This window comes from Micrasema longulum, unplaced genomic scaffold (assembly GCF_059751315.1).
Source record: "Micrasema longulum isolate JH-2025_06_02 unplaced genomic scaffold, ASM5975131v1 h1tg000163l, whole genome shotgun sequence".
In the NCBI taxonomy this organism is placed as follows: Eukaryota; Metazoa; Arthropoda; class Insecta; order Trichoptera; family Brachycentridae; genus Micrasema; species Micrasema longulum.
In genome coordinates, this window is record NW_028277368.1 from 1,764,598 (window position 1) to 1,791,350 (window position 26,753).

The window sequence follows — 26,753 nt, forward strand, 5'->3', positions numbered from 1 at the left end:
GGAGTTTGACGTTTGCAAAAAAAATGCCATATTTGAAAAAATATTTATTTTATGTTTTGGAATTCAAACATAAACAAGAACCTCGATACCTACTCAAATTAAATATAATTTTAATATTAACAATTTTTAGTTTTGAAATTCAATCACAAACAAGTACCTAGGTACCTACTTATTAATAAAATGTATTTTTCCAAGGTAGTAAATAATAGGCAAGCAAACGTTCGGGCAGGACAACGTCTGTCGGGTCCGATATTACTTTATATAAATTCTACTTTTCCCTCCAACAAATAATTTTAGAATGCTGAATTTTTAAAACTACTAGAAATCTTTTGCCAGCAATGTTTTTGTCAATGTCTAAATATGTTTTTATGCGCTGACATTTATTCCCTAAAAAAATTAATAGATCTAGTCAAAGATTAAATAGTTTACTTGAAACATTTATTGTAAATCCAGACTCGGGCCAAGACACTCATTTTTCATAGCTCCAAAAGTGTTCAATGCATTTTATAAGAACATTATGATAAAGATTTATTATTTGCATTTGTTTCGATTTTAATTTTTGTTGAATTTATTGTTAAAAATCAGATTTTAATTGCTTTTTTCTTTAATGAATATCTCATTTTAATTTATCCAAATCACGTTATTTTTATAACTTATCAATTTATTTTTAAATAGATCATTTAAACCATATTCCCTTTATTTTATTACGATTAAGTGAAAACATATTATTGTATTATAGGTCCTACTATTTATATATTTACATATATGTTTTATTTACAATCATTTAAACAGTAGATCTGTTTGAATTCTAAATAAATAAAACAAATATGAAATAAAATTTTACAAAAAATAAAATTTCATGATGTGTCACAAAGTTATTGTCGATTTAATCAATTAAATCGTCTATATTTTTATATTTTAGTAGGTAGGCAAACAAAAAATGGCCTGCCAATTAGGTATTGAAAAATAAGTGTTCAGTTAATTACCACGAGACAATCAAAGAAGGTTATCTTTTTATTTTAATTCCGGTATTCATCAAATTTCTTTTAATACCAAAGTATAGCTCTAAATATAGTTTCACTGCCTTTGACGCAATTGCTATTCAGAAAAACCAAAATAATTTCATAACAAACCAGCAGGTAATTTCGGATGCTAATAATAATAATTGTTGATTCCTTTCCGTATTACTGTGGATATCCTTGAACCGAAAGGTGCTTTTCTTTGCTATCCATGTTCGTTTTTATTGATCCTTTTGAAGTTTCAGGCTTTGTGGCTTATAAAATGAATTCTCAGGCTTTTAAACGCGTTTGTTATCATTTCGCCAAATTAATCATTTCCAATAAATTTTTTCTCACTTTTTAATAAATTCACTTCAATAGTTTTAAAAGTATGTTTTCATTCTATTTTATTCACAATATATTCGTTTAGCATTAATTGAGTCACAAGACCCAACTCCATGGAACCAAAGTCCTGTGTTGAGTTGGGACAAATATACGTCACTAAAATCAACAAATGGAAGAATTGAATAAATATGGATAGTCAAACATAGACAAAGGAGTGGATGTTACACAGTGTGTAAAGAAGCGACTTCAATTCAATTTCAATTTAAATTATATTTATTCATAAATATGTACATTACAAAATGGAATATCTTAATTCATACATATTGAAATAATTAAAATAATTAGGTAAAATTAGGTATATATAAAAAAAACACATAAGTATACAATATCCAGAGAATAATATGTTACAAAAGTAAGGGAATCTTGTAACGAAAAACTCCCTCAGAGACGTGAAAAATGTCAATGTCCAAAGTAATATTGTTCAACATAGAGACTTAAACTAGCCAATGACAGGTCATAAGCCCTGTAAATGCCTAGGCTTCCATATTACCGTATTTAAGGTATTCTCTACCCTGTTGTAATTTGTTAATATGAAGAAAATAATGTTATTACATATCAATGAAATATATATTAATAGAAAAATAGTAAACAAAAATTCCCACAAAGGCATGGCCTGTTCGTGGGTTTACAAGAAAATGTTAATGAATTTTAGCTCCTATAGTAAATAATGGACAGTAATAATATTTTTGTAAAACATAAGAAAGAAAAAATATAATGTTCTGGAAAAGATAATATGGATTTTTTTTTAGTAATTAAAAAAGGAAATAAAAAATGTCTGAAAAAAACACAAAAATATTCCTTGTTATTAAAGGGCGACAAAATAAATCATAGAAAAAAAGAGTTCATATCTTTAGTTTGAATCCAGGAAAGAATCGATGAAATATTACTCGATTCATATAGGGTGGGATTCTGTGTTAAATTACTTTGTGATATCATGACGCCAATTTAACCCCTTCACATCCACCCAATTGCCTGAAATTACCTACCCATCGAAAACATCACTGTGGCAAAATGAATTGATAAGTCATTTATTAATAACGCAATTTGCTTTTTCCGCAGGTAGGGTTTTCTTCTTGCACGAACGTTGAGGTTTAGGTGGCGATATTTAGTGTTTTCGTAATTTTTGTATAAAGTGATTGCCAATTTCACACTGGGCGCGATTATACAATCCCAAACGACACGGTATAGTAAGGGGCTGATTTTTATTGTATTATTATATTTTATTTATTAAGTGGATACTCCAGGTAAAAATCCCGCAAAAGGAAATTGAGTGGAGGTTAGCGGCCCCATTAAATTGCCACTTAAATTAGCCAGTGACATGTCATATTCCTTAAATGGCTAGACTTTCAAGTTCCTTTCTTTGAAATGCTATCTTCATCCTATATAATATGCGTATGTGTTTCTTAAAAACTCCATAGAAGAAGAAATTCATTCCTTTTTTGCACCACAACAGACCTCGGGCCCAATTTAAGTGGTGAATAACGCCACAGTACACCCTGCTTTGAGAACAATCGCATTTAATTTTTGTGTTATCACAAAAAATTTAACCCAAAACTTTCCGCGTACGAGTCAAGTGTTTTAATTACTACGCTACGGAGGCTGCCTACAAACCAATTAGGACAAACTCAAAATATTGGTGACGAGTTAAAAATTTGGCCATAGGGCTTTTGCAATAGCCGGACCTTTGACGTGGAATGCTCTGCCTTCAGAAGTTTGAAATTGTGCAACTGAATCCCTTTTCAGGAAAAAAAATAAAAAAATGTTTATTTGTGAAATCGTTTCCTGACACTAAAAGTGCTACTTTTTAGATGTAATTTTTAGATTTACCATATTATGTGTATTACATGATTTATAAATTTGTCTGTAAAATGTGTAAATTGTAATAAGGATTTAGCCTGTAGATAGACCATATTTTTTTTTATTTAAGTATAATGTACAGCGCCCTTGAAGTGATTATTCACGAAAACGGCGATATAAAATTTTTCGATATTTATCATTATTATTAGAATAACTGGTTATTATTTAACAAATTACAACAGAGATGGAGAACATTTAAGAGAAGGGATATGGAAATCTAGGCATTTACAGGGCTTATGACCAATCGTTGGCTGGTTTAAGTGGCCACTTTACACACTGTGTAATATTCACCATTTAGCCTATATTTGAACATCCATATTTCTTCAATTCTTCGATCTGTTGATTTTATTGAAGTTAAAGAGCTAACACCTCACCATTTTGCCTGTTTGAAAATACATATTTCGTCAACACTTCCATCTGTTGATTTTAGTAAAGTTAAAGAGCTAAAGAGTAAAAGGTTATAATTCATTTTAATATTTAAAAGCACAAAAGTTTTCTCTTTATTGAACGATACAAAGATAAAAAACAAATTTGAAATTTGCAATATTTTTTTATTATTTTTCATCAAAAAATTTTAATTTAAAAAAAAATGTTTTATAAGCAAAACAACAAAGATGGAGAACACTTTTGCTATTTGAAGTGTGGATGCCTTTTTATTATATCAATAAATTAAATTTGTATTTTTAATAAAACATGAATAGTGCAAAGCAATATGTAGAAAAAAGCGTGTATTCATTTGCACACTTCCCGCCCCATACAAAATTTTTAACTAATATGACATGAATTTATTCATAAAACTTGGATTCGGTCATTTTGTTGAACGAAGACATAGCAGTTTTATATTCCACCACTGAATGTAAAATATTTGCAACTGTACATAATAAGAGGCTAAAAATATGATAAAAATTAGTACTTTAGCGGGTGTTCCAATTACTAGACCTTATATTAGCTAAGTATAAAGCGAATTGAATCTATTTCATTTTGAATTATTGTAATTATCTCAAAACGGATTATTGATGATTACTTTTTATTGTATAATTAAAACATATTCTATTAAATGTAATAGAATTGTGCATCGAGGAAAATCAGAAGTGTCACAACACCTTCTCATGCAGGAAGTAAAACAAAAAAAAATCATGGTTTTATTTTTATTTTTAAAAACAGAGAAGTAAAAACATATATAAATATACTTCAGCATAAAAATAGTTGAATGAGTAAAGTTTTTTTTTTCTGTGTGAATTTATTTCCCGAATCAAATGTTTTACAAAATTTAATGCATGTAAATTTTTTTCCAAATTTAAAAATAAGCCCTAAAGGTTATAAAAATTGAAATAATTTTATCTCGTTCGAAGGAAACATATTTACTCTATAATATGTTGTGTTGGCTTTCACTTTATATTTATTATTTTATTTGATTACAAGCCTTCAAAATGGAGAAGGAAATAATGAAGGAAAAAATATGATTGACTAATTAGTTACTCTTGTTCAACTCCACTTATATTAACACCTGATACGAAGGTTTCTTTATTAAAAAGAAACATGCTTAAAAACGTAAACATTAATTTACACAGTACCTATCAACTATGGGAAAATAGTTTTATCAGCAGTTAAATATAGCTGTTTTATTCCTTTATTTATTCAATTCTATCCCAAAAGCCTAGCACCCTTAACTTGCATGGAATTTGGGTCCTTTAATATGCATAATGTTTCGGGTCGATCTATTTAACCGAAAGGTTAAACCTATGAGATAAGCTGAGAAAAGAAATTTCAATTACTAATAATCTTGACACCTTTACATTTTATTAATTGAAAATAATGATTAACGATCTTACGATTCATGCAAATATTTTGATTTTGGAAACCATTTGCAACGAATTGTAAATAGCTCACTATTAGAAAATCGGATTCGTTTTGTAGTAGAGAGGGATTCGAACCTCGGATCTCTGATCCGTGAGTCCACGACACTTTTTTAAATCTCACAAAGGCATCGCCTATGTGTGAGTATCTTTACTAATTTGTTACGGAAATATGTGGTGATTTTTTTGTGTGTAATCAAATGAATCTATTTTTAGGCTTTACCTAAAAAAAACAGTACAACAAATGCGAATAAACCAGTTTATTATTTTGTCCATTCAATCAGCGTTTTATAAATAATGTTAACTTTGGTGCTTATTACATTAAATTTATTTTCTATAAAAATAGAACTTTTTAAGCCTCAATTTATATTGTTATTTTTGGTGGTGGAACAGGCAACTGCTCTTGTGGGATGCACAATCAGTTGGGACTGTGCTTCTTTCCAAACGGAACGCACACGTTCTTTTGTTTTGTCCTCCCTTACGGGGGTGGTATTCGGATCCTCTGCCTCTGACCACCCAGGTAGTCTTCCTTTATTCAAGGCCGTTCTCTCATTGTATATATCCGTGTTTTTACTTATGTTTTATTATTGTTATGTTTGTTGTGTTACTGTTGTTTTAAGAAATTGTTTTTGTATATTTGGATACGTTTATTTATGTAAATTGTTTGTTTTTATACATATTTTTGAATAAAAAAACAGAGGAATTGAGGGGATCCTGAGGGGTGGGGACGTCGTGTTGGCCTTTGTCCATACATCCTCCTCCCCCCTCCTTAATCTGCATAGAGTTTGTATTCTTTAGGAATATTTATAATAACTTTACTCTATGCGCAGCTGACATAGCTATAACATGCTATAATATGCGGGTGGATGGTAGGCTTAAAGATCTTCCCTCAATGTCATTTTTAAAAAAATTACACAAAACCAAAATTCCGCAAAGGACATAGTAAGTTCAGAAGTTTTAAATAAGTAAATACCTACCTTAAAGTGGTAAAACATTTTCGTTTATTTTAATTTTATTTCGCGGTCAAAATGACATACCATAAATAATATTTGCTCAACCGCACACATCGATATTACAAATCGAAGCGGAAGAGAAAAAACGCCTATGTAGGTATTTTGGGAACCGGATTTCGAACCGATACATGCCACCGAAGATGACAGCGAGAAGAAGGGGACGGAACAAGTGAGGGGGAAGGAATCCGATCATTGACTGACTGACCTACATAAACCATACATGCTCTTCGTCGGCACTTTGTAAAGAAAACGATTTCCGCCTCGGATCCTCTCGACCACTCCAGACTGCTTTCTACCCAGAGCTTCTAATTTTGCTTACTAAATTTTAGTATTTTGTCATTTGTGGCGTGTTAAATTTGTTTATGCCACCGCGTGATACCGTATTGCATATTAACATATAATGATTGTTACCAACATAATGTGTCGACTCTTTATTGTGTTCGGATAATGAGTCAAATGTTCTATTCACATGCTAAGATTAAGCCATATTTGTTCAATATTTCAATTAGAAAGTTTAATCTTTCAATCACCAAATGTATATTTTTTCTGATGTATGCAACAACAGAGATGAAGAAAATTTATCACCGATTACGGCATTTTCGTATGTTTTCCCAAAATAATGCATATTTTAACAACCATCGAAATGAACTGAAACTCATTAAAATTTATTTTATTATTTTACATATTTTACATTCATTTTCTAAATTGAAAATTATGTTCCCTCACTGGGGCGGGGCCAATGGAAAATATTTTGGATTCTTTTAAAACATGCCTAAAATACATATTTAAAATAAAAACTTTTATCTTGCAAAAATACTTTTTAGCTATTTGGCCTGACCAATCTGTTGATCCGTGATCAATCCGTGCTCAATGAAAGACGTAAAACAATTTTAAAAATTGCAATCATTAAGCTATTACATATATATTATCTGCACGCTACGATGCATAAGGCACTGCATTGGTATATTAAATGCAGCGTATTAACGCAAAATCTATATAGATAATTCTAATTTTTAGTGGCCATGAAAAAATGTGTACAAAACTAGCTTTCTCACCTAAGTTTTTTACTAAACATTAAATAAAACATGGTGTGGTAACTTTAATTAAATTAATAAACTAAAACAGAAGCCGAAATTCGGTTTCAGTTTTGGCTGAAAATCTTGTTTCGGTCAGTCACGAATAACCAACAACCGACCTTTTTATGTTTATCTGTTTCAAAACCTACCCGTATCTTCTTCAGTACATTAATTACATTAACATGCAAACTTCACAATACACCGTCACCATAGATGTTGCACAAAAATATAAGACCAAGGTGCTGATAGGACACTTGTTATGAGAAGCTGATACCACGTGTACATACTGGTGATAGTGTATTGAAGGATTTGCATTTTAGTGTAATTAATGACCTGATGAAGAGACGGGTAAGTGTGAAAACCGGTAAACACAGAAAAGTCGGTATGTGAATACCTACATACAAATATTTATTGAAATGTTCGGCCACAAAGTAAATGCTTTAAATGATAATAAAAAATATAACAATGTTTAAGTATGTCCAAATGCTTGCAGACTGGCTGGATTTCCTCCCTTGTTGAATTTACTATCTGGTAAAAGAAGAACTATAAAAATTGAAAAAATTGTTTTCAGGCGTTGCCTAGTAGGTGATTTGGTTAAGCCGGATAAATCTCACCCACGTGATAAAGGTTTCAGCTATTTTACTTCACAAAAGTCAACAGATGGAAGAGTTGAGGAAATGTGGATTTTCAAACATGGACAGAATGGTGAATGTTACACAGTGTGTAAAGTGGCCACTAAAACCAGCCAATGACAGATCATAAGCCCTGTTAATGCCTAGACTTCCATATTCCCTTCTCAAAAATCTTTTCCCTCTCTGTTGAAATAAATTTGAAGAAAAAATTTACTTGTTTTTAAATTTCTTTCATTATATTTTTTAAAATGCTGTATTTTAAACCATCGGCATTATTTTCGTATTTGCACCTTGGGGTGCATAGAGCACTGTATTAAAACAAAAAACACTAAACTATTAGGGAGATTACGTTTCAACTCGATTTCATTTTTCAGGATTGTTACCTAAGTATTTTACATGAACATATCAAGTTCTCCAAAACGAAAGCCTTTTTCAGAAGCGTAGAAGTTTGGATATTGTCTGAAGGAAGAGACTATAGCAGGAAACTGCAGTGAGATATAACATGGATTTCTATACTATTAAGCGTGCTTTCTTTTTTTAAAAATAAAATTAAAAAAATATTAATCTGAAATCACTGTCAACGGGTTTGTTATCGGGTGGTTATCCTGGTAAATTTGGGCACTGAAATCAACCTTGCCAAGTAACTGTTTTTCGCAGAAGGCGAAATTAATAGTTCACAATCGAGTTCTGGTGCCGACCATTATGTTTGGAAGTGAAGTATGGAACGAATGTTGGATGAATAGTGTCGAAATGCGATCTCCCAGGTAAATGTGTGGTAAAACTTTCTTCGATAGGTACACAAATGTCGAGACACGTGCATATTTTTTAAAAATATTTCAGTTAAAACATTTTCTTTTTTTCTTTTCTTTGTGAACAATTCACTGAGCGTTTTCCATGTTAAACATTAATTTACATTTTTTTGTGTGTTATGTTCTAGTTACAATAGTTGGTATTTATAATAATGTATGCGCATACGTACGCACACATAAATGTATCCATAGATGTACACATACATATATAAATAAGTAGTAAAATCAAGAATAATAATTGCAAAAAAAGCATAATATTTGTAATATAATATCCATAGGTACTATGCAGACATTGGGCCGAGAAGCATGCCATGGTCGCGGGCTATTTGGCTCCTCTCCCTCGACCAGCTCTAGTCCTCCATCATCCGCACAAATACCTTTATACAAATCATTGAAATATAATAACTTTAACATTCTTTACAAATCCGAGCTAAAAAGTCGTCTCTATAGAACAGGAATTGACCAGCGGAGATAGCAAGTCTTTACGTCGCCTTTGACAAGCAAAACAAGTAGTACTGTAAAAATTACGGATTGTTTACATCGGTCTACTGTAAGTTTTATTTAGTATGTCGCATTGCTTTTGTTTGTTGTTTCGCTTTTCACCCGACTAACTAAGCAGGACGGAGACAGGAGATAACTCACAAATTGTAACATATTAATAAGATGTTTTTTGACATTAAAACAGCTTTTTTAAACAAGTATTGATTAAAATAAGAACATGTCTTTGCCGGTGAAAGGTTATACAATCAATTTTCCAGATTGATTTGTGCAGTATCTTAGCGTAAATATAGGCATTTTAGTAATTTCGAGGAGAAAAGTAGCTGGCGAACGCTCGAAACAGACTTAAGTCATTTCTATCAAACATAAACCAATTGGCCGCAGGTTGAGGAAACATATTTCGTACGTTTATGTTTACTCTAAATATAAACCTCAATAATGCATATTTGACAATGTTTTATATGATAAACAAAACATTCTACAGATATAAACATTTATTATAAATAGCAGACATTGAACAATTATTCCGAGTTACATTATACATATATACGGCTGAGACAAGCATTATCAACCAAATTACGGAAGAAGTTGGGTTGGATGTGTACAGCGAACGTATGGTGAAAGAAAGGTTAAGAATATTTAAGATACTAATTTTAATGGATGCAGAAAACGAGGAAGACGGACACGTCAAATGCTAAAATGATTATCGTGCAAAAAAGTAAATTTATGAATGTAGGCGTTCTATCCTCTGCCTATTTACCCCAACGGGAAAACAGGGAAACGGGAAAATGATTGGATTATTTTATGCTTTCTGATTACGCAAACAGGTATATTCTGAGTTTAACCTAGAAGCATAGTAAGTTTAAATCCGAGTTGTAAAACTCTTATTTGTTTGTTAAGACAATAAATATATTATTAATGTAAAATGATGCAATACCAATACCTCTTTTAGCGTAATGAAATCGTAACTTATTATAACTTGCTTCATTTGCATAAAATTAATTTGTTAATGTTTTTTATGACTTGAAATTTAATACCTTCTTAAATTGTAAACTTCCACTTAGGATGTAATTGTATGTTTACTCGTAAGAATCAGTAGAAACGTATTATTAAACCTTAACATCTTTACACCGGACTTGTCGTTTAATCGCACCAAACCTAAGATCTAAAAAAATGTCAGACATAATCATTTCTGGTTTACGTTAATAACCTTACCTTAATAAATATTATATTACCAACTCATGGTGGTATTACAATATTTGAGTTTGTCCAAATGTTCGTAGAAAAAAGACTGGATTTCACCCCCTCGGGAGTCGTTAAGATTATTTAAGATATTTGGATGTTCAAATATGGGCAAAATGGAGAATGTTACACAGTGTATAAATTGGCCACTTAAACCAACCAATGACAGTTAAAAAGCCCTGTAAATGCCTAGACATCCATATTATCTTATTTAAGGTATTCTCTATCCCTGTTGCAATTCGTTAATCATGGTGGTATCTTGCAAAAATGCTATAAATTATGTTTGTGCAGGGTGAAATATTATCAACCCAGAGTAAAACGACTATTTATACTAATATTATAAATGCAAAAGTCTATTTGTTATTTGTATTTCTTTCATGTCGCAATGGAACGAACCAACTGATTTTTTTAATAGAAATAGCCAAAAAGCTGACCAGTATCATTGGCTACTTTTTATTTCCAAAAAAACATCTCACTTGCTCGGGAAAATTATTCAAAAAATACTTCACTACGACGCTTCGCCGTTAAAGACCAACGAATCGTAATTTTTTGTACCTAGCCATAGTTAGAGAACCGGCAATCGATTAAGGCTACTTCGATCCCAAAAAAACATATCATTGTAACTAGAAATATTTTTATTTTTTATTATTTATTTTTCAAAAATATTTACAAAAAAATTCTTAAATTAAAGTCCTGCTGAGTTGCATACATACAACTCGTCAGCAGGTTCTTATAAATTACATTAATTATTTACACTTAGCCTACATTAACAATAATTTTACTTGAAAAACAATTACAGATTACATTTTGAAAAATTAAAAAACTATCACTAGTACAAAAAACTTTTTTCTAATAACCATAATTTGAGCAAACGTCGAACTCCTGTATTTAACTCAGTATTTTTAATATTGTTTGGTAACATATTAAATATTTTAGGTATACTGTATTGCAGTGTCCTTTTGCCATATTTATTGCAGTATCTAGGAACAGCTAGCCCTTCCATACTGGTAAACCTGGTGTTGTAATCATGTACCAACTTGAGTTTATACTCGGAGTGCGAATTGTATTGCTAACCGACAAAACCAAGTTATTAACTAATTTCTGCCTAATATCATGAGAGCGATTCTGTGGATAAAAATTTATATTTTAACCTTAACAAATTACAACAGAGATGGAAAACATTTTAGAGAAGGAAAAATGGAAGTCCAGGCATTTAGAGAGCTTATGACCTATTGTTGGCTGGTTAATAATAGGCTATGGTATTTTTACCCCTAAAATACACTAATATTAATAGTTTTAGTCCTCGGTGACTTTTTTAAACTGGCTTTTTATCTCCATTAATTCAATCAGGGTACTCTTAACTGGGTTGTTCTTTATCGTGTGTGCGGCCTAATTATCATTCAATTATTTTTCTGTACTTTTTTTTAGGTTAATATTATAGTGGTCTAACTTTCGATTGAATACCAGTTTTGGAAAGTAAAAATTTAAAACAATAACAAAATACTATGAACATAAATTTTAAGATATATAATTCAGTTCAATTTTAACCTCAAGTAAAATTTTTAAAAAATAAGATTACTTGCAATTGCAATTGCAATTTATATCACATACAAAAAATGCGGTGGGTTCACAATAAAATACAAAACAGAGGCGCTAACAACTTGTAAACAGAAATGGTGGCAAAGGCAGAGTAGGGTGAGTGGCGTGATGCGCGCCCTTATAAATGTAAGTCCATAAGGTACTCGGGGATAGACAATAATTTACTGTCGTTACTCTAGTCTCTGGTCCTAACGTTAGTAAAAAAATATTAAATAAATAAAAATTATCGTATAATTAATAGAAAACATTTCTCCACAATATCATTTTTGTTTCATTTATTGAGGGAGGTAGTATTTTATTTTATTACTTTAAATTGTGTTTTTGGGATTTCTTATTTCAATAATCTATTTTTTGTGTTTTGAAGGTTTAATTAAGAAGTGTTACGTAATAATCTAAAGAATAAATTTTATTAATGAACTTTTTATACAAAAATCGTATCTGTCAAATACAAAACATATACAATATTTTGAGTTTGTCCAAATTTTTGTAGACAAGAACTGGATTTAACTCCCTGGGGAGCTGTTAACATTAACATATTACAACAGAGATGAAGAACATTTAAGAGAAGGTAATATAGAAGTCTATCTACAGAGCTTATGACCTGGCATTGGCTGGTTTAATTGGCCACTTTACACACGGCGTAACATTCACCATTCTGCACATATTTGAACATCTATATTCTTTTAATGATTTCATCTGTGGATGATTGTGAGGTTAAAGAGTCTATATTACATTCCCTTAAATGTTCTTTATTTCTGTTGTAATATGTTAGTACATTGATGTTTGATATAAGATAGAAGATACAAGAATGTTTCATGGTTCTCAAAATATGGTGAGCATAGTTGGCCAGTCGACCAAGCAAAACTATGACAAGTGTCCTCGATATCGCAGTCCAAATGTCGGTCAAAGCCTTGACCGTAGTAGCCTGACCTTTTTCGGCCAATACACCGTCACACACATACACACTTACTCATTCGCGCTAACATATGCACACACATGCACACTAACTCACGCACTCTAGCAGCACATTTTATTTATGCGATATTCATAATTCATGCTAATATTATGAATGCGAAAGTGTGTTTGTCCATTAATTTGTTTTTCATTTACGTTGCAACAGAACAACCGTTCAGCGTAGTTTTTTGCATGGTAATATTCAGAATATGAAAAAAAAAAATTATGCTACTAATAAGTAGTCTTCGTGTCATTTATCGGCCTCGTGGTGAAATGGTCAGCGCGTTAGCCTGCCATGCAAGAGGTCTCGGGTTCGATTCCCGACATGGTTGATATGAAATATTTATTCAAAAGAGTGTTTTCACACTAGAATATTTCATAGTCCCTGGACTGGTACCTGAAGCGTAAAACTGATCATCTCATCTTCATATAACAATAATGATCAAAATACGCTGCGATTGGTGTACCAATGCAGTGCCCTATGCACCATTAGGTGCGTAAAGGGAATGATGATGATGATGATGATGAAAAAGCAGATAGCTGCTAAACGGCAGATACGTACAAAAGAAGTGGACAAAAATTTACATGGACAACTCACATCAAAAATGTAATGAGCAACATTGCTCAGTCTTTTTTCTAATGTGAAAGTACCTGAAAATATTTTGTACAAAGCATATGTCAAATCTAAAATATGTTATATGCAACAACTATGGGGAACAGGAAACCAAAACGACATAAACAGACAACAACGACAGCAAAATGGCGGCCTCCGTGGTGTAGTGGTCAAGACGCTTGACTCACAGACGGAAGGTTCCGGGTTCGATTCCCGGTGAGAACACAAAAATTAAATGTGATTTTTCTCAAGCCTGGGTGTTTTGTGATGTAATTTACCGCTGTAATTGGGCCTCCTGGCCTGTTGTGGTGCAAAAATAAAATAAAAAAATTAAAAAAATAAAAAAATATTGAAGCTAGTATTTGACTTCCTTTATCAAACACCAACTAAAGAACTCTTTAAAAATACAAGACAGTTAATTCAATTAAATTAGATGTTGATAAACATTTTTAACTAGAATCTTTTTTAATTTATTCATAGATTGGCCACTGATATCATTGTAGACAACGAAGTAAAACTTCAAAAAAAAAATATTAACATGGGCAAAACACAAGAATATCAAACAATATTATATACAACATTACAAAACGAGTAAGGACAATGGAGACTAATAAATCAGTGACTTAAATTAAACAATAAACTACCAGACAAAACTAAAAAAAGGACTCAGTCAAACTTTTCAAAGAATGTAAAAAAAATATTATCAACAACAGTATGCATAATGAAAATTAATTATTTTTAAAAATAAAACGTCATACTCCGTAAGGGTTTATTGATATTTTTTTTTTTTAAATCTACACTCGATTTTGTTTTATACGATTTTAATTGAAAATACTCGCTTCGAGCTTTGATTACATTTTTACCAAATAATTAATGCACGTATTGGCCGTCAAATGGCGTTTAAATTTTGCTCGAAACATCCTTTCGAAAAAATATATGTAATTTCATAAAAAAGGGAGTACGAAAAAAAAAATTACCATTTTTTTTTTAACGATCATTGAAGACATGATTTCATGTAGAATTCAATAAAAATCCTGTAAAATTTAGGCAATTTAGAATGCATGTATTTCTTTTAAAAAAGGAAAATAAAATTCAATGAGCGATCTTTAAATAATTTTGAAAAATTTACTTTGTTCAATTACTTTGTTGTGTTTGAGAATCAAAATGCCAAAATTTGGCCTAAATTTTAAGAGTCGTTATCTGCCAGTTGAAAACTTATTGTATTTATATATTTTTTTTAATTCAGCGGCCTCGTGATGCAGTGGTCATTGCGTTTCCCTACCATGCAAGAGGTTTTGGGTTTGATTCCCGACATATTTGACATGAATATTTTTTTTTTAATTGCTTTTATACTCTAAAAATTTCATAGTCTCCTAGACTGGCACCTAAATCGTAAAACTGGTAATTTTAGCTTCATGTAACAAAAATGATCAAGATACGCTGCAATTGGTGTACTGATGCATTACCCTATGCACCATTAGGTGTGGAAGAGGAATTTATGATTAAAAATTTTATGAATATTTAACAGAAATATCTTTAAAAATATTGTTTTTAACCAATACATGTCTACTTAATTTTTTCGATGCGCGATTTAAAAAAAAAACAGCGTTTTTAATGGCAAAATTTACGAGACTACAGCCTTAAGTCGGTAAGCAAACATTAAAACTAAAATAAAAATATAACCTTAAAAAATAAATATGCAAAAAAAAATTCAGAAATTTAACTTTCTATTTTCAATATTATTTCTATGGTGAAAAAAACGACTTTATTATATATATTAGATTCGATTCTGCGTTATGTAAATTAATATAAATATAAATCAAATACACTAATTGTTTTAATTTCTTGACAATATTTCTTATTTGCAGTCAGGCAATTTAATATAATAAAATTTTTATTACAGTGTAGATACTCTCACCCAGAAATTTGAGTTCTTCAAATTTATTTTTTTTACGTTTTGCGATTTTTTATTAAATATCAATAAAATTGCTATTAAACATCTAATCAAACGGTTTTTTTATTAATCATTTCTGTTAAGAATAAAGGATCATGGAAATGATTTGGCTAATGAAACTAATGTAAATTGTATGAATGCCTACCATGTTGAATGAGAATGACCAAGAAAGACGACTTGATGTTTTAAACCAAAATCTCCCATTTAATCGTGTCAAAAGCAGATACAATCGGAAAGCATGTGGGACAAGATGTATGGACGAAGAAACTAATAATGTTTGTTAAAATTGACACATGTGACGGATCGTTCTCACTGCCTACCGTTACTGGGAAAAGCTGTAAGAATGATAGTACCTAGTAATAAGATTTCTTAGTTTTGTTGTAAAAATCACAGTTTTCGTTATACGTTCTTACGCTTAATGTTTAATCTTTTACTGAATTAAATTTGTTAGAAGATGTTTGTCTGGTTAGAAAAAGCGTGATGAGACATTAAAAGTATTGCTATAAAAAATTAGAGCATCTTGATGTCAGATAAAATTATTTAAATGCGTGAGTTTTCAAGTGTAAAAAATCAAATGTGACAGACGGAGATAAAAAAAGATTAGGAATTTTAGGTGTATTTATTTATTTGCTTTGGGCCTTACTTATAAATATGGTGTAAAGTTACGCCTGGGCACAGTGGCAAAATAAGAATGGGATAACCATCCTTATCATAGTGGCAGTATATTGCCATCCTAATTTTTCTACTATGCCAAGCGTAACTTTATACAAGGTTTATAAGTAAAGCCCTCAGATACCAGTGTTAGGAATAGGTATGGGTAATGACTGCTACTTAGGCAACTCATTCATATAAATGTTCATTGAATACATAATATTAAGTATTCTAATTGCATAAAATAAAGCATAAATATACGCTAAACACTTCTAAAAATATATTTCTTTTATTGATGTTTAATTAATATTAATAATATTGATATTCATTTCTTATTTATATTATTGACATGGTGACTGTGTAATATATCATGTTAATATTTCTTTAGTTCCTTATCGAGTTGTTGTTACTCCTGGAAATGTAATTCACTTGTATTATTATTTGTTAAATACTTTGTATGATAAGATTTATGATATATTTATTTTAAACTTGTGAATAAATATTTTTTTGAAATATCAAAATTGATAATGTTTTCTTAACCTCATTAAATGGTGCACATATTTTGAAGACTGACACGTATTTACATTTTTTGTGTTTTTAATTTAATCCCCACTCACAACAACATAAAGCAAAGGTCATTATAAAAATATTTCATATTATTATCTTTAATAAAATTAACTGAAATTCAAACCAAATAATATGAATGTCTGATAGACAAAGATTTTGAATAATATTACATGAATTAAATCATAAATATTTATTCACGTTGACTAATATTGTAAAACTTTTATTTGATTTTATTGTTCAGCAATTTAAATTTTCCAGTCAATAATCATGTTAATGATAATTAAAGCAGGGATGAATTAATCATCATTATCATTCCCTTTTAGCACATAATGGTGCATCAGGCACTGCATTGGTAAACCAATCGCAACGCATCTTGATCATTTTTTTGTTACAAGAAGGTAAGATGATCAGTTTTTAAAATCATATCAACCATGTCGGGAATCGAACCCGAGACCTCTGCGCTGACCATTACACCACGAAGCTGACCACCAAATAATAAACACGTATTAATTACACAATACCCAGAATGACGTCTGATTGAAAAAAATGAATCTTGCATTATAAGATCAAAAGGAAAAAAAGTATATTTTTTGCCAAAGTTTTTTGATCTAAATTGCACATACACAGGCAAATAGAATGTTTGAGTGCAAAGGTGTCTAGACGTAATATGTATAAACATTAGTGATGGGGCAGGCCGTGCTCAATAAATCCGTTATGTTTAAATTGTCTTAAATAACCCAGATGAAGCCGGTGTATGATTTAATATTATACAAAAATTTATTCATGGCGTCGTTAAATATCAAAAATGTGGGTCAACAAAATGTCTAAATAACGAATTTATAACTTTCTCGTAATCATTTCGCTTCTTAAATGCTAATTATGGTTTTATAATACAGAAAAGGTATTTTTAGAATCAAAATTCTGTGCCACGAATTTCAGGTGTGATACGCAATAAAATATAGAATTTACAATTACTGACACGAAACCTTTTCTACCGAATATTTAAATTAATATTTTGGCTATGCAAAGTTATAAAACAAAAAATCTAGCTTTTTTTGCCACGTTCGATTTTGCTTAATTTATATTGTGTTTTTATGTGATTAAGTGATGTGCAAAATCAGTGTTTCTGAATAGTGTACCGATGTAAAAAACATATTAATTAAAAAAGGTTCAATAGTTTGGCATTATTAGTTCATCTGAGCTTAGATTCTGATTTTTATTAGATTTTTTTAAATAAAAAAATATAAATCGAATGCAATAAAAAGATTTTTTAAATAAAAACCCAGATTCCAAGGCACAACCTGATTTAGTTAAACTTTTGAAAAAAATGATTAGGCAAGACTTTGCATCATATAAGAAATTAATACAAAACATACAGCATTACTAGATTGTTAATACTCTAGTCATCACTTTTATATTTGGTGAATTTTTTTTTTATGTAGACATGTAAGGGTTCATAAGGCATTACAATTCCGTTTTGTCATTTTATTTTATATATTAAAAAACAACAAATTAAAAAAAAAACAATGCTTTTGTTGATGGTTCGTCGCTTTAGTTCGTTTTGTCCAACATACCATTTTTAACGAAAGTGACTTAAGTCTACAGAAGTTCTGATAAAGTCTTAATTTATAAAATTAAATTGAAAATATGTATTTTTTAAATAGTTTAAGGTGTTTTTATGACAAATTTAGCCTTAAGTTTATGCCTATTTCATAAAAGAAAACTTTAAAACTCTATTTCTGTGGATTTGTGTTATGGTTTGTTGGACAAAAATGAACTGAAGCAAAGGGTTGTGTACCTTTTAAAACCTAAAAAAAATAATTTTATGTCACTTTAAAAAATATGGGTTCTTTTTTTTTAATGGTGTGAATAAATTCGAGTAATTTATAAATAAAACAAAAATAATAGTACGTACCAGATAAACCACAACACAAAACGTCAAATCCAGTGAACGTAAAATTAGAGATGTATCAACTTTTCAATAATTGTTTAAATCACCACAGAACAAAAATACGTATATAAGTCAATGTCCTTTATCACTAGTCGCGAATATCGATCGCACGCCGGAAATCGATTTGAGTCGGTCGCACCCCAATTGGAAAATGAAATGAGATACTTTTCACGGCGTTATCAGTGGCGTCGCGACGTCGGAGGGGGGTGTCGTGCGGCGTGCTGGCGGATTGAAAGTTGAAACGAGAATGATAGTAGGCACCTGATAGCAGCTAAGCCTCTCGCTGTGTCCCCTCCCCTTTCTCCTGAGCGGTATACTCTTTTCCCCTCCGAAGAAAGCAGCCCCCGCTACTTCCTCTCTTCTAGTATCCAGATAACGACACACCTTTCCCATGACATTGATTCCGTTTGAGGTACATGTGTGCGCGGAGGCGCAGTAAGGGGGCTTTAAAGCACCTGTTAAGAATTAATTTTATTTTAAATAAAAACTTTTGAAATATTTATTTTAAACAAACGAAATGTATGATTAAATTATTATAAGAATTACATACATTTCAGTCAATGTTATTTCTTTTGATTGCTAATAACACTGTTACTAACTAGATTTGTTCTCATTCTATTTTAGTACTAAGTTATTTACATGCCCACTTGAATAACTTTTACATGAAGTACAATCAAAAAATTATTAAGTTTTTCATAGATATATAAGTTACATTATTTGGTTATGGTGTATTCTTCACTAGGGAATCCTGAGCCAAAGAATAGATATTACATGTTTTTTGACAATGAATAGTTTTTTTATACATAAATTAAAGAAGGGCCATAAAAAATAAAAAAAAGTTCTTTTTGACGTAGTGTAAAAATTACGAAAATCCACTAAAAAAACTAATTAAATAAAAATGAGGTAAAAAATGATCACAACATAATAATGATCTTAAAATACCAAACAATGTGTCTTTGGACTTTTTTAAATTACTGTCAATTTTTATGTCAGATTAGAAGAAAAGGGAAAAAAAATTGAATGAGAATTGATAATAAAAAACTAGCAAATTGTTTAAATCTAACCCTTGTTTTTTGTAATAATTAATATTTAATTTTATCATTTTCATTTTTATTTTAATATTAATATGTATATACATGTGGTTTTTTTTATTGAGTTAAAATAAAAAAAATAAATTGTGTCCAAAATATTTTTATTTTTTGTTTCAATAATATACAAAAAAGTAATGTGGCATTGCATTTAATATAAAAACGAATAATTCATGGAAAATGTTCCAAGTATTTAATATATAGGTCAAAAAGCTTCGGCTAAACTCTCTCCTTATTGTACTCCGCGTTGCTATCGCGGTCGAGTCTCAACTATAAAGCATTTGGTGAAGGCGCAAATCTCCACTGCCCCTTATTGTTACTTGTAGTTCTGCGCATTGCGTTCTGCGCACCGTTCTACGTCCGCTGGGCCATCAATGAATAAATCCGCAATAATTAACATTCGACATTATTTTAGTTCACTGGCATATTTTGAGTTTGTTCAAATGTTTGCAGACAGGCACTAGATTTCACCCCCTTGGGATTTATATAGGTTAACATATTTAACAGAGATGAAGAAAATTTTAGAGTAGGGGGATATACAGGTGTTCTTTAAACCCTGTCAAATCCGGAACCACGATGATCAGTATGAGCAAGAAAACACATTGGCACTTTAAAATATTTTTTTAGAACGAATAAAATTTTAAAAAATAAAACATTAAAAAAGCAAATGGTTGCTTACTTCTGCAGGGGTGAAACGAGGAAAGGGGATGGGAGTCTGACACTGCGCTGCGCTTCCCTTACTTCTCTCCTGCAGAAGTAAGCAACCATTTGTTTTTTTAAACATTTTATTTTTTAAAAATTTCTTTGTTCTAAATATATTTAAAAATATGCTAATTTGTCTTCTTGCCCATACTGACTATCGTGGTTTCGGGTGTGACAGGGTTTAAAGAACACCGTGTATAAGTATCGGTATATTTTTTTTACGTTTCCTTGTGAATGCCGAGACTTCCGTATTTCCTTCTCTTAAATTTTCTTTATCTTTTTTGTAATGGGTGTTTTTAATTTTTTAGTAAATCTATTATCATTATTTTGTCATGTTGTTTTTAGGTACCGTATTTTGCAAACGATAAGCCGCACCTCAACTTTTTTTAAAACATTTTTAACGTATCGCATAAACAAACAAACAAAAATATAATTAGAAAAAAAAATACGTCGTGAGGATACGCGGCGTTAAGGAAATTTTAATGAATAGGTATTTGAACATAGTTTTTCTGTCACTCTCTCGCAGGTACCTCCCCGATATTGTGTAAAAAAGACAACTGCATTTTTTTTTTTTTTTTTTTTTTTTTTTTTTTTTTTTTTTTTTTTGTTTTTTTTTTTTTTTTTTTTTTTTTTTTTTTTTTTTTTTTTTTTTTTTTTTTTTTTTTTATTTTATAAATATAAAACTGGACGCTTTTACAGGTTATTGGATGGTCTTATCACGCATAAAAACCGATTTATCAAAAAAACAAAATATGGAGACACGCTAATGATAAATATCTTTAGTGTGTAAGAAAATCACTGCTCTAGTGCCATAATCTAGGGAGAAAAAACGGGAATACGTTTGTATAAAGAAAAATTTGCTCACGCATATATGTTACAATTTTATATCAAATAAAATAGTCACCATGTGGCGTTAAGAAACAATTAAAACAAGTAAAAATAATCTTAAATTACTGTTTTTTATGTCTGTGACACACGTTGCGGTCATTCAGGTCAGAGGCAAGCAAATAATGTGTGCGTTTTATGTTTTGTACATTAAACGATGCCGATGTGACAAACAGACATGACCGGTTTACACTATCGCCTATTATTGTTTGCAACCGTCTTAGGAAGCCCTCAATGCGCGACAAAGTCGACACGGATGGCTGAGCCATAAAACACGGATGCCTCAGAAACTTTTGACATTAAAGACATCAGTTTGTCGTGGTCTAGGACGTCCACAGCTCACAGTTCACGTCTGAACTGCGGAACGCAAACCTGGCTAGGGAGGAAACACGGGAGTTGGCCGCATACAGCGAGGCCGGGAGAGATGCTCCGACTAGGGAGCTGACATGGATGAATTAAGTACATACATAGTGAAAAACTTATGAAATATGCTGATAAATAAAAAAACACCAGCCGGTAAATAATATACTTACCGGCGTTGATATTGTGGGTACCAGAGAGCAGAGTGACGACAGTAAATTATTGTCCATGCGCGTGGCACCCAATGCATCTATATTAGGCACCACGTTACTCACCCTTCTCTGCCTATACCGGCATTCTTGTTCACAGCTTGTTGGCGTCGCTGTAATTTTGTATTTAGTTGTGAATTCACCACATTCTTTATATATTTATTTATTTGACACTTTATATACATATACAATATATATACATATAATAGCGGGCATATTGCCTTAAGGCAATTTCTTCCTACCTACCCAAACTGTTCAGTTTTAGAAAATTATAAATACATGGACATATTGAATCTTACAATTTTATACAAAAATTAAAAGCAAAAATTAACAAAAACAAATATATATATATAAATAAAATAACACTATACTATGAAGAGTGGAGAGGGGATTGGAAGGAAAGAAGAAGGAAAAAGGACAATTTTAAATATTAAATATTTAAATGTAAATAAAGAAGGGGCGTCTCTTACATTAGTGGGTAGATTATTTCACAATCGAGCGGCTACTACTGTGAAAGAGGAGGCAAGAAAATTAGAGCGATGACAGGGTATTAAAAGATATTTTATATTTTTTAAATATTTTCCATCCCTTAGATATAAATGTCTTTTTTTTATGAATTTACCATGTATAATATTTTTTATGCAAAAATGAGTCCTTCTCACTAGGGGAATCTATTCTAAAGAGAGTCCTCTATACACTGTTTCATTTAAAAATATATATATTTCACATGTCATTCAAATATTTTTCTATCATAATTTTCTTTAGCCAGATTTTAATATCTCATTAAATAAAATGTAGGATAAATGTTTACTACCCATTGTTAGTTTAGACAGGTTCCGTGGCGACCAACTGCGAAACTAGCGTCGCGGGTTCAATTCCCGCCAGCTGCAAGAAAAAAATTCAATTCTGATTTTTTTCTCAATGAGAAAGTTCAGTTGCCTTTTTACTAGTCAATATACTATAAAACTCAGCCAAAATTTTTATTTTTATTTTTATATATCGTATTATCAGCGTTATGATTTTTTTAAGTTTTGTATTTCTGGAATATATTATTTTTTTAATATTTTTAAACATACATATATATATATATATATATATACTAATAGTTTTTTCTTACATTTTCGGGAAACTCAAACCAAAAATTTAATGCTCCAAATTTTACCGCGCGCAAGAAAACATTTTATTGTATCCAATTTCCCGTAGGACTGAAGTTTCTCGTTGTTCTGGGTGTTGTGGTGTATTTTTCATTACCTCCTTCCATATTTTCTCCTCTATCCCGCCTGCTGACAACCCCCAAGGCTTAGTGGGTTACTCCTTAAAAAAAACTTAAAATTTACTCCTTAAAATTACGGGCCCTGCTTTATGGTACAGATTGTTCTGAATTGATTCATTTAGGTAATTCTAATCTTAATTGTACGTATTTTTGTTTATGTTTTTATTACTTTGATTGAATACAGGTTTTTAAGGAACATTTATTTTTTAATGTGATTATGAAGTATTATAATATAATCGTGTTTATTTTTTAAGCTGGTTCTGTCGACATGGCAAGTAATCCGGGAGCCTTTTGCTGGAAAGATGTGACATTTAGTCACCCACTCGACAATAGTCGATTGAGCATCTCGATTACTTTGACATAATGCTATTCTTGAAAACCCTCCGACAATTTAATTACAAAGACGAATTAGAAAGTGTCAACACTAACAAATCCGTATTTATCTATGGCTCTCCTGCCACACGTAAACCTTTATTCTGTATTGTTTCTTGTCAGACATCTTCCGTTGAATATTTTGTGAGTGGATTATTATAAATAAAAAAAAACGGTTTTACTGAGACACTGCAACATTGATAATTATTATTTGCCTTTGACATAACACACATCTACATGTTATTAAAAATATTTCATATTTATTCAATGGATTTTAAAAATATATTGTATAATATATATCTCAAATACGTATTTTGACATTGACGAGCGATAAAATCATTTTGAAATCATGTTTCTAGTGAAACTCAATTTGATAATGAATTAAAAACACGTACATTTATATTTGTTGCACATTTGTTTATACGTCATCATCATAACATAGATCAGTGTTGTAAATTTTAAGTTAAAATACAACAAAAATACCTACTTGTCATTCAAACGTGAATGCCGAGCGCTTTACAAAAAGGACGTTTGACAGCTAAAGTTACGATGTCGCATTTGATTTTCAGTGTCGAGTGCTTTGGGGAACTCGAGATAAAGTCGATTGGTTTTTAATCGACTGCAATCGTATGAGTGGTTCAAGCATGCTGTCACTCGTCAAATTACAGAAGTCGCATACGATTCTAAAGACGAACAAGTCCAGCATAAGACCCCGGGACTACTTTGCACGCCGAATCATTGTGACGAATTCACGAGGTGAATATTTAGGGGAAATTAAAACAGTTGACAACTGACAGTTGGCGATTTTCATATAATTGGACGACAACGCTGCGCAGGCGCGGCAGAACACGTGATTTTTAAAATCTACTTACGCTTAATTTGTGGCACAGGAGAAACTCGGAACATTCTTTACAGTATGTTCAAATCCCCGCAGACATAGCTGGATTCCACTCCACAGAAAATTATCAATATTAAATTCTTTTGCAAAACAGAGGGAAAACATATATAAGAAAAGAATGTAGAAGTCGAGACATATATAAAAATTATGATTTGTTTTAATTATAATAGTAGATGTTCACGAAAAGGCGGACTGTAAATGAAAAACGAATTTCATTTAGTTTTGTGGTAAAGAAATATTTGAAGAAAGGATAGGAACATGGAATTTATACCTACCTTTTATATGATGTGAATGTTCTTCGATTTCGGGCACTGGATGACAAAATGCACTATAAAATGTAACAATGTTTTTAACGACGCGCGACGAATCAAACCACTTTTATGTTAGTTTAAGTTAAAAATGTTGTTTTGTTTTTTGTTCTAAATCCAAATCTTCTAATTTTGAATATCTTCTATCTTGATGCTAGGTAGGTACCATAATGATGGGTCAAGGGAAGGATGGGAAAGAAAGGTAATCGGCCAGGAATAATACCGATAAATGCTGTTATTTACTTAACAATATATAAACAATCATTACAAATTCTTTATATACTTCGGTTTTTAAGGTGATTGCTTTCTTTGTAGTGTACCTAACTAGAAACAACCTGATTTAAGACACACATTTTTATGTGTAGAACAAAATAAGCAAATTCATAACTACTTGTGAATTTAATACACAATTTATTCTTTTTTATTCTTCTTCTTCGTTTTTTATGGCCTTTTCACCTCTCAACTCGGGTGTTCTGGCCAGTGTCGAGTTTTTTGTTTGTTTGTTTATTTACATATTTACACATGTGTTAGTAATATATATACAAGTTAGTAAGTTACTACTTAATAATTTCATAACTCAACATATCATATAATAATATAACATATTTACATCTTAACACCATTTTTAACTAGATATTTACATAGAATTTTAAATACATGTTTATTGGGTGGGGACATGAGAGTTAGAATATGAAGAGGGAATAGAATATGAATATCAGAGAAGTCGGAAAGGATAACAATTATTTATGGGGAATCCAAAAAAACATGATTTAAATCTTCCTCATCAAGTTGACATTCGCAAACGTCAGAGTCTCGGACATTGATTCTGAATAGTCGAGAACCATTTAATTTTTTTTTAAAGTTTATTTAAACAAATTTTTCGAGACTTCTCTTACCAAGTCCGGAAATTGATTTTTCACAAATTTATAACTTTCCAATAAAGGTTCCAGCTTATTTACTTCACAAAATTGAAGAGTTCAAAAAAAAAGAAAAGTTCAAAAGATGTGGATATTTAAACAGGCAAAATGATGATTTTTTGTGAAATAAAAGACTTTGCACCTTTTTTGTGGATTAAATTCATACGGCTGAATTTGCCTGCTAGTCAACGCCTGAAAATTTTAAAGGCGTTTACCTGTTAGTTAAATCAACAATATATTGTATATGTCCAAATGTTTTTAAACAATGCTGGATTATACTCCCCATTGAGTTAAATCAATATTTTAATGTATCGCAATAGAGAGATAAGACATATTTGGAAAGTAAATATCAATGTTTAGGCATTTTACATGACATGTTTAAACATGGTAAATGTTAATAAAATAAATAAAACGACTTTGTATTAAACCAATTTTTTTTTCCACCGACCGGTTTAAAGCAAACAATCCTCTTCGTCAAGGTTTACGCTACAAATGAATTATTTTATCTTTTATTTTATTCGTGTTTACTAAATACTACACGTGGAGCTAATATATCAAGTCTGTTTTTCCTAAAAGGGTGGTAATTTGAGATGCATATTTTTGAAACTAGACAGGAAGGGACTAAACAAAATATTGTTTACTTCGTTATTAATATTTTTTTTCTTATTACGAATCGTTTTTTTTAATTTTTAAGATTTTCAAGTTGTCTAATTTTGAAATTTTATTTTCAACATGAAGTACTTTTCATCCAGTCTCTTTATTGAAATTATGATTATTTTCTATCAGATGGTTTGCGATTTCAGAAAAAAATATATTATTTTGACATATTAAGTATTCTTTTACTCTAATATTAAAGTTCCTTTTAATTTTTCCAATGTAGTTTGAATCTCAATCATTACAATTCAATTAGTATATGCCAGATTTATTATATTTATGGACTTTCTGTTTGTGATTTTCCAACAATATTCCTTTATTAGATAAAATAAAATAAGAAATAATTCATTAGTTACATAAACCTTGACAAATAAGCTTGTTTGCTTTGAAACCGGTCCGTGGCAAAAAATAA

The 26,753-nt window shown here is 30.6% G+C and overlaps 1 protein-coding gene across 1 annotated transcript in view; it reads right to left on the minus strand.

The window, feature by feature from the left end:
* The window catches only part of dy (transmembrane protein dusky), a 107,584-nt gene extending 88,622 nt beyond the window's left edge, over positions 1-18,962 (minus strand). The window contains exon 1 of the mRNA XM_088242782.1: positions 18,640-18,962. The gene's annotated coding sequence lies outside the window, so the exon portion shown is untranslated. The remainder of the gene's footprint in view (positions 1-18,639) is intronic.
* Positions 18,963-26,753: the final 7,791 nt, after the last annotated feature.